Genomic DNA, 12,860 nt, shown 5'->3' on the forward strand with positions numbered 1-12,860 from the left:
TTTTAATGAATATCACGCAAATCGTCATGGTGATAGGTACATACGGTTTGTCCAGCATGTCCTACGTGTTTCTATAAATATATATTTAAAAAAAATAATTTTAAAAAAAGGCCTTGACCCGGGGCTTGGGGTCCCCGGGGTCGATTAAGGTCTTGGGAGGGGGACCACGCGGCCCCCTTCCAAATGTATTTTTTTTAACAAAAAAAATTTGGGTGCAGGCCCTGGGGGATGGGGTCCCCAGGGCCAATACATTTTAAAAAGAAGGGGGGCCACACAGCCCTCCTTCTTAAAAATATAAAATAAATAAAAGACCGGCATGGCGCCGGAGGCCATGCCCCCTCCTTGCAGCACTCTGCAGACGCAGCACCTGGCCAGTTGCAAGTTGGGGAATTAATTCCCCTTCAATACTGAGGGTCCCTGAGGGCCAACTAGCCCAACGGGTATCTCCAGTGTGCGCCAGGGAGCTGCGTTGCAGACAGGTGTTCTGAGGCAACGCCCCTTTTTACACCTCTATGCAACGTAGCTCTGTGGTGCTTACTGGACGTACCTAGTGGGCTATTTTGCCCCTAGGGACCCTCAGGATTCAAGGGGACTTAATCTCCCAACTTAAAACGGCCACAAGGTGTGTTTACACAGTGGGGAAGGGAGGGGACAGGGCCTGTGGTGACGTGTGCAAACACGCCCTATGGCACGTTTTACGTTGGGGAAATAATTCCCCTTCAATCCTGAGGGCCCCTGGGGGCTAACTAGCCCACCAGGTGCTTCCAGTAAGCGCCACTGAGCTGCATTGCAGAGAGGTGGTCCAGGCCGTGCCACTTTTTACACCTCTCTGCGACGCAGCTCTGTGGTGCTTACTGGAGGTACCTAGTGGTCTAGTTGGACCCTAGGGACCCTCAGGATTCAAGGGAACTTAATCTCCCAACCTAAAACAGACACAGGGGGTGTTTACACAGTGGGGAAGGGAGGGGACGGGGCCTGAGGTGACGTGTGCAAACACGCCCTGTGGCGCATTTTAAGAGGTAGTTTTAATCCCCTGGCCTATTATATACTAGGGGCCTACAGAGGAGGTCATGCTAATCACAGGGGGACCCCAACGCATAGTGTTCCCTAGTGTATGTAGGTGTTTTCACTGTATTCTGAGTGTCTTTTAACATAGCACTGGCTCTAGGACTGGTTAGTCAGACTCAGTTACCACCAGTATCCGTCTGAAAAAGTTGAGGGTACAGGATGATTTTGCAACAAGGCTTCTTTCTGCACGTTATCCTTCTTCCTGCACTTTTCTTCGTCTTTGAGGACTTCTGTTGTTTCTTTCAGCATTTCTTTTTTTTCTTTCTGTGCGTTTTTTTCTTTCTTCACATGTCCTATCTCATTAGGCATAGTTAGAAATTAGCATTTAAAAAACCTTTGAAATTCACTGACAAAAACATAGGTTTCAGGCACGTTATAGTTAGGAATTAGCATTTAAAAAACCATTTCACTCGTACAAAACCATTGAAATTCCCCCGTTATAGTTAGTTCAGCTAACTATAACTCGCGCGCCCGCAATGCACTGCTGATGACGTCACATATTACATCACTCATGACATCACTGATGACATCTCAAATGACATCACTGATGACATCATCCTTGTGATAGAGTGGCAGACCTCCTCTCCCCCTAATATAACTTTTGATATACACATTCAAAAATAGAAACTAAAATTTTCAAAACAATGGACATACCAATACCAGTTACAACAACCTATTCAGTAATTCTAAGATCCACATACACATCCAATCATTCACCAACAGTCCTATACAGTCACTCATACATGTGCTCACTCATCATATGTACTCATACACCTATACATCCTGTTACACAACGCCACTCATCCATAGAGTTACTCACACACAGAGTCACTCATGCTAATAAAGAATCAAACATCCATTTACTTGCATATACAGTTATACACACCACCACACTTACTTCTACAGAAACTTACACATACTTAGTCTTTTAAACAATCACTTATAGAAACACATACTTATTCATACAGGAACTCTTCCAATATCTCACTGTCACATATACTTACTTATATACACCAATAGTCACATTTACTAGTTTAAAACATATGTAGTTACTCATAAAGACACTATTGAGACAATCATTCACTCACTAACACACCCATGCACACACTCATCCACCCATACAGTCATGCACACATGCTGTCTTCAACACATAGAAAGAGTGAGTCACTCATTCATGCACCTATGCACTATGTAATACCCCCCACCAAACCATACAGACACTCAGACACTCATACTGATACTCAAAAAAACAACTAATAACCTATATAGACACTCATGTAGCTACTCACCAACCCATGCAGCCACTTACACACAAAGTGAGAGACTGATACAGATATTTACATATTTAAACATTACTCACTAAGCCATGTATTCACTAAGATACACTTAATCAGTCAGTTATACAATACATTTTTCAAAAACAAATCATCCATTTAGACACTTATATACCCATGTATTCTTCCATCGACCTTGAGATATACATATATAAAACATATGTAATTTTCAGAAAAACACACATTCACTGGATGATGTCATCAGTGATGTCATCAGTGATGTCATTTGAGATGACATCAGTGATGTCATGAGTGATGTCACTGACCATGTCATATGTGACGTCATCAGCAGTGCATTGCGGGCGCGCGAGTTATAGTTAGCTGAACTAACTATAACGGGGGGATTTCAATGGTTTTGTATGAGTGAAAAGTCCAGATAACTATAACGCCCCTGAAACCTATGTTTTTTTCTGTGAATATATATATATACAAATCACTAAAGATCATTCATCTGATTGGATTGTCGTTAGCACTCACTTCCGCCACAAAGGAACCACGAACCATCAAATTGCAGGCAAATCAATATTTTATTGCTGTTTCCTCCTGATTATGCATTTTGGGCACCACTTGCCCTTGTTCACACAAACAGAGAGTGAAAACGCAATGTTTTAAAATGCTTTAACCATGTGATCAAACACCACCAATAAACAAAGACAAAATACACATGTCTTTCAGGACACTCAGTCTTTCTTTTTTATATCTCTTTTTCTCCCTCTTTCTTTTTTTCTTATTTTTCCTTGCTTATTTTTCCTTCCTTCTTAGTCAATGTTGTGTCCATAAGATATATATAATATAATCCACGTTGTTTCTTTTATCCATAAGTAGGTGATCGGTCCCAATGATTTATATATATTTTGACCACTAAACGCCCAAGAGCCCAAGTCTGTGGGGCGGAACTGTGTCCGGATCCCAGTAGCTGTATAGTAAATTATAGAAAAATGTACTTGCGCACTGCTCTGCGGTACACTAAGGGTAAAATGTATGTTTTTAAGGAGGATGGAAGGCCCACAAGATCTAAAAGATGTAATATTGTTCTTTTACAGACTACGAGTCCCAGCATGCAACAAGAAAGGGAAATTCATTGCACTGAGCGAGAGGCCCACTGAGGGTGGGACAATCAACTAATCTCGCAGCACTTAAGGCTAAACTGGACCTGCTTGCGAGATAGCCATTCGTCAAGAGATCTTTGAAAAAGAGACAGCAGTCTTGAAAAGTGTTAGGTCTGAATAACAATTACCCAAGAGCAGTTGTGCAAGTTTACTCCATTGGAGCCGAAAAACTGGCTGGCCTAATTTGCTGTGAGTGTGCCCCAGAAACTCTTGGGTGTTTGGTGGTCAATCTGTGTACACGGCAGCCCTGCTATGAGGGGCTGCAACATCCACACAATGGAAGGAGGCTGTGGGGCGAAACTGTGTCCGGATCCCCCTAGCGGTACAGCAAATTAAGGAAAAATTAACTTGCATACTGATGTGGGGCCCACTAAGGGTGAAATGTATGTTTTTAAGAAGGATGGAATGCCCACAAGATCTAATAAAGATGTAATATTTTTCTTTTACAGACTACGAGTCCCAGCGTGCAACAAGAAAGGAAAATTCATTGCACTGAGCGAGAGGCCTACTGCGGGTGGTACAATCAACTAATCTTGCAGCACTTAAGGCAAAACTCGACCTGCTTGCGAGATAGCCATTCGTCAAGAGATCTTTGAAAAAGAGACAGCAGTCTTGAAAAGTGTTAGGTCTGAATAACAATTACCCAAGAGCAGTTGTGCAAGTTTACTCCATTGGAGCCGAAAAACTGGCTGGCCTAATTTGCTGTGAGTGTGCCCCAGAAACTCTTGGGTGTTTGGTGGTCAATCTGTGTACACGGCAGCCCTGCTATGAGGGGCTGCAACATCCACACAATGGAAGGAGGCTGTGGGGCGAAACTGTGTCCGGATCCCCCTAGCGGTACAGCAAATTAAGGAAAAATTAACTTGCATACTGATGTGGGGCCCACTAAGGGTGAAATGTATGTTTTTAAGAAGGATGGAATGCCCACAAGATCTAATAAAGATGTAATATTTTTCTTTTACAGACTACGAGTCCCAGCGTGCAACAAGAAAGGAAAATTCATTGCACTGAGCGAGAGGCCTACTGCGGGTGGTACAATCAACTAATCTTGCAGCACTTAAGGCAAAACTCGACCTGCTTGCGAGATAGCCATTCGTCAAGAGATCTTTGAAAAAGAGACAGCAGTCTTGAAAAGTGTTAGGTCTGAATAACAATTACCCAAGAGCAGTTGCGCAAGTTTACTCCCTTGGAACAGAAAAATTGTCTGGTTGAATATACTGTGAGTGCACTTCCAGAAGCTCTTGGGTGTTTGGTGGTCAATCTGTGTGCACGGCAGCCCTGCCATGGGGTGCTGCAACATTCTCACAATTGAAGGAGGCCGTGGGGCGGGACTGTCTCCGGATCCCCTAGCGGCACAGTAAATTAAGGAAAAATTAACTTGCATACTGATGTGGGGCCCACTAAGGGTGAAATGTATGTTTTTAAGAAGGATGGAATGCCCACAAGATCTAATAAAGATGTAATATTTTTCTTTTACAGACTACGAGTCCCGGCGTGCAACAAGAAAGGGAAATTCATTGCACTGAGCGAGAGGCCCACTGAGGGTGGGACAATCAACTAATCTCGCAGCACCTAAAGCTAAACTGGACCTGCTTGCGAGATAGCCATTCATCAAGAGACCTTTGAAAAAGAGACAGTAATCTTGAAAAGCTTTAGGTCTGAATAACAATTACCGAAGAGTAGTTGGGCAAGTTTACTCCCTTGGAAAAGAAAAACCGACTGGTTTAATTTACTATGAATGCACCCCCAGAAGCTCTTGGTCATTTGGTGGTCAATCTGTGTACACGGTAGCCCTGCCGTGGGGGGCTGCAACATCCTCACAATGGAAGGAGGTCATGGGGCAGAACTGTGTCCCGATCCCCGTAGCGGTACAGAAAATTAAGGAAAAATTAACTTGCGCCCTGCTCTTGGGCCCACTAAGGGTGAAATGTATGTTTTGAAGAAGGATGGAATGCCCGCAAGATCTACTAAAGATGTAATATTGTTCTTTTACAGACTACGTGTCCCAGCGTGCAACAAGAAAGGAAAATTCATTGCACTGAGCGAGAGGCCTACTGAGGGTGGTACAATCAAATAATCTTGCAGCACTTAAGGCAAACCTGGAACTGCTTGCGAGATAGCCATTTGTCAAGAGACCTTTGAAAAAGAGACAGTAATCTTGAAAAGCTTTAGGTCTGAATAACAATTACCGAAGAGCAGTTGTGCTAGTTTACCCCCTTGGAACAGAAAAACCGGCTGGTTTAATTTACTGTGAGTGTGCCCCAGAAACTCTTGGGCGTTTGGTGGTCAATATATATATATGTATATATTCAGCTCACACTCCAACGAATTGAAGGAACCACACTCACGGATGGTGATAAAGACTCATTGTTTATTTAACCCAGTCAAACTAAAATAAGACACATTTCGGCTTGCGCCTTTTCAATATATATATATACGAGCATGTAAGTGAACATGCAATGGTGTCAGGAAATTGACTTAGGAGCCAGATATACAATATGATTTTGAATGCGCAAACGGGTTTGCGAAACCGTTTGCGCATGCAAAATCACTGTTGGCCATGTACAATTCCTAAATAGAGAGTCCCAATTTATTTTCAACTCGCAATTTAGGAATTGCGAGTCACAATTAGGAAGGGGCATTCCCTTCCTAATTGCGTCCGCAATGCTATGTGTGAATGTTTTGTGACCACAATTGCGGTCGCAAAACACTCGCAATTTACCAAAATATTTTTTACGGGCAGGCAGTTGTCCCAGGGACCACTACAAGCCCTTAAAAAATGAAACAAAAACGTTTCATTTTTTAAAAAATGCATCCTGTTTTCCTTTAAGGAAAACGGAATGAATTTAAAAAAAATATATATACTGGTTTATTAAAAAGCAGTTTTAGACATGGTTGTCTGCTGAGCCCAGCAGGCCACCATCCCTGGGAGAGCTGGCATTTCCAATGGGCTCGCAAATTGTGAGAGGCTCATTAATATTAATGAGCCTCACATTTTGCGACCCCATTGGGAATCACAAAACAGTTTCGCAAATTGTGAATCGCTAAATCAAAGTGTCTTACATCTGGCCTTACTACTAAATGGATTCTTGTAGGAATAGTTATGTGTAAATGTATGTCTTGAAATGTGCATAGTTGTATTATATACTTTCTAATGATATTATTAAAATAAAATAGGAATACATGCACATTAGCTTACTCAAAATTAGTATTATGACCATATTTAGAAACTTTAATTAGAGTAAATTAGATATTTTTACCTGTTTAAGAAAATGTATCACATATTATTGCGTGCATCTGCAAAGATCGTCTACCCAACTGTTGTGGAAGGCTGAAATAACGGTTTCTTCTCCTGGAGGACGATTCCGTCATTTTCTTTCACGTCATAGTTATACCCTGTTGTACTTGGTGCTCTCTGCAGGGTCACCCAAAATGTTTGCCTTTTGACCCTTTCTTTGCTGAATCGGTTTTTGTTACCTTTTAATTCAATTTACCACATCAACGTGAATGTCGTCTCACCCTCAATCATGGTGCATTGGCTTTAACCTGATTGGTATATTTAATTTAATTGTAAATCTCTAGTAAAATGGGACTATTTGTACCCAGGGCCTGAGAATTAAAGGCTACTATTGGGCTTTAGTATGTAGTCATGACCTCATGGTTCATACAATTGAAACAGCCCAAAGGATTTGTAAACAACTAGCAGTTGCTTTAGATCTCTGTGTTAGTTTGTCTCATGAAATCAAGAAGTGTTTTAGGTGTTTGTAAATTCGACAAAACGATTATTTTTTACATTTGTCTAAAGAGTTGACATATAGAACCCAAGCCCGCCACGCGACCGCCACAAAGAAACTAGAGTACGGTCATAGAGGAACTCCTCATCACCGCCCTCCTCCAAACCCCCCCAAATGCCACGTCCTACACCAACTCCACAGCCATAGAACTCCACTTATGAATCTCCAACTGCGCGGACAAACTCACACCCCTCTGACACCCCGCCAAACAATGCCAACAGAAGGCCACCTGGTTCACCACAGAACTACATGAAGCCAGATGCTCTTGCAGACACCTAGAGAAAACCTGGCGAAGCCAGAAAACCACGGAAGAACGGAACAACCACAGGAGCGCCCTGAAGGAATACCACCAGGGCATAAAGGACACCAAAGTCCAGACCAACGCGACCAATGCCAAGCAAATGTTCAACGTCATACAGCAGTTCACAAAACCCCTCAGCAAAGCCACAGACGTCACACCTTCCCAGAGACTCTGTGACAACCTTAGTTCTTACTTCCATCTGAAGATCAAGGCCCTCTACGACAACTTTAGCAAACCGACGCTGGACATCACATCCCCCCTAACACAGCATAAAAGCCAACCATCATGACCTGGAACCCAGCCACCGTCGAACACATCACCACTACCATGAAGAAAACCTACTCAGGAACCCCAGCGGACCCCTGCCCACTGCACATATTTCACAGGGCCTCCGCCGCCCTCGAGCCCGTACTTGGACAGACCATCAATGCCTCCTTCATGTCTGGCATCTTCCCAGATGACTGGAAGCGGGCGGAGGTTAAACCCCTCCTCAAGAAACCCACGGCGGACCCAACGGACCTGAAAAACTATCGGCCCATCTCTCTCCTCCCTTTTGCGGTCAAAGTCACAGAGAGACTCATGAACGCCTAGCTGACCACCTTCATCGAAGAGAACTCCATCCTAGATGCCTCCCAGTCTGGATTCCGCAGCAACCACAGCACCAAGATCGCCCTCCTCGCCGCCGCTGACAACATCCGCATGCTACTCGACCAGGGACACACTGCGGCTCTCATCTTTCTGGACCTCTCCGCAGCCTTCAACACCATATCTCATCGCACTCTTGAAGCCAGACTTCACAACGCGGGGATACATGGAGCCACCCTAGACTGGATCTGATCCTTTCTCTCTGGCAGAACCCAGCGGATTAGCACCCCTCCCTTCCTCTCTGAACTCACCGATATCAACTGCGGAGTACCCCAAGGATCATCGCTCAGCCCCACGCTCTTCAACATTTACATGACCACCCTCGCTGCCACCGTGAGACAGCATGGACTAAGTATTGTATCCTACGCCGACAACACTCAGCTCATCCTCTCACTCACAAAGAATCCTGAAGGCACCAGACTCTGCCTCCAGGAAGGAATGAAGAACGTGGCAGCCTGGATGAAAGACAGCCATCTGAAGTTCAACTCAGAGAAGACCGAGGTCCTCATCCTCAGACCCTGCACCTCCGCCTGGGACAACACCTGGTGGCCCTCCGTCCTCGGGAATCCATCCACTCCTACAGACCATGCATGAAACCTCAGCATCATCCTCGACTTGGCATTATCCTCGACTCTGCATCATCCTCGACTCCTCCCTCGCCATGAACCGCCAGATCAACGCAGTCGCCTCCACCAGTTTCAACTGCCTGCGCATCCTCCGAAAGACCTTCAAATGAATCCCCCCGATTGCAGATAGACCGTCACCCATGCGCTTATAACCAGCAGACTGGACTACTGCAATGCTCAATACGCCGGCATCAACAGAACTCTACTACACAGACTCCAGATCAACCAGAACGCCGCTGCCAGACTCGTCCTCGGAACACACGACCCGACGCCTATGAGACCTCCACTGGCTCCCTGTCGAGAAGAGTGTCACCTTCAAACTCCTTAACCATGCCTACAAATCCCTTAACAACATCGGACCCAAATACCTCAACGAGAGAGTATCCTTCCACGTACCCAAGAGGAACCTCCACTTCACTGACCTTGCTCTGGCAGAGGTTCCTCACATCCGCAAGAACAGAAAAGGCAGGAGAGCCTTCTCCTACATCACAGCCAAGACCTGGAATGAGCTCCCTGTGAAGATCAGACACTCCCCAACCCTGCACAAAGGACGTCATGACCTGGCTCTTCGACTGATCCGTAGCGCCCCCTTCCCCCCTAGCGCCTTGAGACCCTCACGTGTGAGTAGTGCGCTTTAGAAACCCCTGATTGGTTGATTGATTAATTGATGTAGACCAAAACATTCTAGAGTTTGGTCTTAGTCAATAAAATAAATAACAGCACTATAAACGGTCAGATAGATTTTTTATGTTTTCAATATTTACTGCCCATTCTAGCTGGGTGTAATAGGTCCAACCCCTCTTTGTAGCCAACATGTAAGAGCGGGTTCCAACCCGTGAGGGTTTGTCACATTAATTCTCTAACTGAAACAAATTCACACTTCAAAGGCCTTGGTCACAGTGACCTAGGGGCTCATTATGATGGCGGGAGGACCACCAGTGCCGGTCCGGCAGTGGCTATCCTCTTGCCATCAGCATGAGATTTACCCACCGCCCAGTTTCGATGGCGGTGTGATTCACAATGCTTCTGTGAAAGTCTGTCCGCCATGGTTCTGCAAGGCGGTCCTTTTCCTCCTGCCTTGCGGAACCCAGTACCAGGGCAACATTGCAGTGGTGCCTGCAATATGACCTTCCGCCGGTCTTTTTGCAGTGGATATCCCGCTGCAAAAAGACAGGTGGAGACTGGCTTTGGGGGCCCATTGCGGGCTTACACTGTGGGGGGTAGGGGTGTGCACTTGGGGGGTTCCATGGTACACCCTGCAGTTCCATGCACCAAGAGGCTGGCACTGCGTGGTGCCTGCCACGTGATGCAGGGAAATGATGTGCATGCTCTTTTAACATTGTGGACGGTGCTACAGCCAGCAGCACCGTCCGCAATATTAAAAGGCCAGGATGCGCCCGCCAGTAAACACAATAATGAACAATCATTCACACCACAATATGTAGAACGTACTAAAACATTTAACATTTAACAGTTAATGAACGATGATAATTAATAGAAAACTAGTTACTGACATAATACTGACACTAGATAATACTGAATTATATGCAAGACGGTTGTATGACATAATTTCGAAAGACAAAAATTCGACCTACAAAAATATCGCAACAAAAATATCGTGGTCAAGAATATCGACATCCTATCTACAACATGGTAAGTACAAAAATATCGATAATTTAATATCGATGTCAAAAATATCGTAATTCAAAAATATCGTTTTTTTTTTAGTTTAAAAATATATGTAAAATAAACCAAATTATACTTATAAATCAAAGAAACATAATTAAATATATTTTATAATATGTAAAATGTATAATAAATATATATAATTAAATGAAACTTTAATTAAACATATAAATATAATATATAATATATACACTTACTTAATAATTACTTTTAATAATAATTTCTGTAACATATACATTATTAAATATTTATTTAAATTACCAGTACATCTATACACATAAAACAATAACATTAATAAATATTAAATAATTACATATAGCAAATAATAATCAATATTTTTAATTTGAATAATTTTTATTATTAATTATATATTACAATAGCTAAAATATTACAAAACATATTAAATATCAGACACAATAAAACTACTAGTCCAACTTCAACAAAAACAACAGTAAGGAAAATGTTGGATAGCGTAGGGGTAAAAATAACTATTCCAACTCCCGAGGGTGCAACAGTAGGGAAAACATTGGATAGCGTAGGGGTAAAAATTACTATTCCAACTCCAAAGAGTGCAACAGTAGGGAAAGCGTTGGATAGCGTAGGGGTAAAAATTACTATTCCAACTCCAGAGAGTGCAACAGTAGGGAAAGTGTTGGTTAGCGTAATGGTAAAAATTACTATTCCCACTCCAGAGAGTGCAATAGTAGGGAAAGTGTTGGATAGCGTAAGGGTAAAAATTACTATTCCCACTCCAGACAGTGCAACAGTAGGGAAAACGTTGGATAGCGTAGGGGTACAAATAACTATTCCAACTCCAAAGAGTGCAACAGTAGGGAAAACGTTGGATAGCGTAGGGGTAAAAATTACTATTCCCACTCCAGAGAGTGCAATAGTAGGGAAAGTGTTGGGTAGCGTAAGGGTAACATTTACTATTCCCACTCCAGAGAGTGCAATAGTAGGGAAAGTGTTGGATAGCGTAAGGGTAAAAATTACTATTCCCACTCCAGACAGTGCAACAGTAGAGAAAACGTTGGATAGCGTAGGGGTAAAAATAACTATTCCAACTCCAAAGAGTGCAACAGTAGGGAAAACGTTGTATAGCGTAGGGGTAAAAATTACTATTCCAACTCCAGAGAGTGCAATAGTAGGGAAAGTGTTGGATAGCGTAAGGGTAAAATTTACTATTCCCACTCCAGAGAATGCAATAGTAGGGAAAGTGTTGGATAGTGTAAGGGTAAAAATTACTATTCCAACTCCAGAGAGTGCAATAGTAGGGAAAGTGTTGGATAGCGTAAGGGTAAAATTTACTATTCCCACTCCAGACAGTGCAACAGTAGAGAAAAGGTTGGATAGCGTAGGGGTAAAAATTACTATTCCAACTCCAAAGAGTGCAACAGTAGGGAAAGCGCTGGATAGCGTAGGGGTAAAAATTACTATTCCAACTCCAGAGAGTGCAACAGTAGGGAAAGCGCTGGATAGCGTAGGGGTAAAAATTACTATTCCCACTCCAGATAGTAAAACAGTTGGGAAAGCACTAGATAGCATAGTGATTCTATGAACATTATAACCAATTCAATAATTTCTTATAAAAAAATTGCATGTTAACAATGTTTTAAAAAAAAAATTATTATTAAATACCAATTATGTAAAATAAATATTTAAATAAATAAATTTAAATTACATCCCACACTATTCCCCCTTTAACACACAACACACTACACATACAAAATACACAATAGATTTAAATATCAATTTATCTCTTATTTACAATTAATAATACATTCTTTATAATTAATATAGTTATTAATTGACTAATTCATACATATTAACTACGAAATTACAAATATTCACCTATTAATTATTAATTAACAATACATTAATTAGCAATAACAACAAATAAAATACAATAATCAATTATTTATATTTACTATATTTAACTAACTAATAACAATTATTTAATAATAATTACAAATAAATAAAATATATCATTATTTATTTTATTTTAATTACATCCCACCCTATTCCCCTATAAACCCACAACCCACTACACATAAAAATTCACATAATTAATTTAATTATGAATTAATCACTTAATAAAATTAAATCACCAATTAATTACTAATTAACAATTAATTAATTAACTATAACAATAAATAAATATTATTAATAAACTAATTATAATGTATATAATTAACCAAATAATAAAATATTTGTACAATTAATAACTAATTAAAAATTAATTAATCTATTAATCAAATTAATTACCAATTATTAATTAATTACCAATTAATTAATCA

At 41.7% G+C, this 12,860-nt stretch overlaps 1 long non-coding RNA gene across 2 annotated transcripts; it reads left to right on the forward strand.

Moving 5' to 3' along the window:
• Nucleotides 1–3,584: 3,584 nt before the first annotated feature.
• LOC146830337 (uncharacterized) lies at nucleotides 3,585–6,091 on the forward strand. Of its 2 annotated transcripts, none has more exons than XR_014961146.1 (4): nucleotides 3,585–3,700; nucleotides 3,961–4,215; nucleotides 4,476–4,730; nucleotides 4,991–6,091. It is a non-coding gene; the product is annotated as an uncharacterized LOC146830337 (long non-coding RNA). The 2 variants fall into 2 exon arrangements; XR_014961147.1 differs by having other exon boundaries at nucleotides 3,597–3,833.
• Nucleotides 6,092–12,860: the final 6,769 nt, after the last annotated feature.

This window comes from Triturus cristatus, chromosome 5_1, assembly GCF_964204655.1.
Source record: "Triturus cristatus chromosome 5_1, aTriCri1.1, whole genome shotgun sequence".
In the NCBI taxonomy this organism is placed as follows: Eukaryota; Metazoa; Chordata; class Amphibia; order Caudata; family Salamandridae; genus Triturus; species Triturus cristatus.